Raw genomic sequence first — 1,075 nt, forward strand, 5'->3', positions numbered from 1 at the left:
GGAGAGAGAGAGAAAGAGAGAGAGAGAAGAAAGGAGGAGAAGGAGAAGAGAAAGAGAGAGAAAAGGAGAAAGAGAGAAGAGTGAGAAAGAAGGAGAGAGAGGAAGAGTGAGAAAAGGAAGAGAGAAGAATGAAAAGAGGAGAGAGAGAAGGGAAAGAAGGAGAGAGAGAGAAAGAGTGAGAAAGAAGGAGAGAGAGAGAAAGAGTGAGAAAGAAGGAGAGAGAGAGAAGAGAGAAAGAATGGAGAGAGAGAAGAGAGAAAGAAGGGAGAGAGAGAAAGAGGAGAGGGAGCAGAAAGAGAGAGAGAGAAGAAGGAAGAGAGAGAGGAGAGAAGAAGGAGAAGAGAGAGAGAGAGGGAAGAGAGGGGAAAGGAGAAGAGAGAGAGGAAGAAGGGAGAGAGAGAGAGAGAGGAAGGAAGAAGGAGAGGAGAGAGAGAGCGAGAAAGAGAGGAGAGAGAGAGAGAGAGAGGGGGGAGAGAGAGAGAGTAGGAAGGAGAGAGAGAGGAGAGAGGAGTAGAGGAGTAGAGAGAGAGGAGAGAGTAGGAGAGAGAGAGAGAGAGTAGGAGAGGAGAGAGAGAGGTAGGAGAGAGAGAGAGAGAGTAGGAGAGGAGAGAGAGAGTAGGAGAGAGAGAAAAGAGAGAGGAGAGAGAGAGAGAGATGTAGGAGAGAGAGAGAGGAGATAGGAGATAGGAGAGAGGGAGAGAGGAGATAGGAGAGAGAGAGAGAGAGTAGGGGAGAGAGAGAGAGAGAGAGAGAGAGAGGAGAGGAGAGAGAGGAGGAGAGAGAGAAAGAGAGAGGGAGGAGAGAGGAGAGGAGAGGCAGAGGAGAGAGGAGAGGGAGAGGGGGGCAAGGAGAGAGGGAGAGGGAGAGGGAGGAGAGAGGGAGAGGGAGAGGGAGGGCAGGAGAGAGGGAAGGGGAGGCAGGGAGAGGAAGGGAGAGGGAGAGAAGGGAGAGGGCAGAGAGAGGGAGAGGGAGAGGAGAGAGCGGAGGGAGAGGAGAGGGGCAGGAGAGAGGGTAGAGGGGGAGAGGGCAGGGAGAGCAGGGAAGGGAGAGGGCAAAAAGGGAGAGGGGAGGGGAG

Source organism: Penaeus monodon, chromosome 11, assembly GCF_015228065.2.
Source record: "Penaeus monodon isolate SGIC_2016 chromosome 11, NSTDA_Pmon_1, whole genome shotgun sequence".
NCBI lineage: Eukaryota > Metazoa > Arthropoda > Malacostraca > Decapoda > Penaeidae > Penaeus > Penaeus monodon.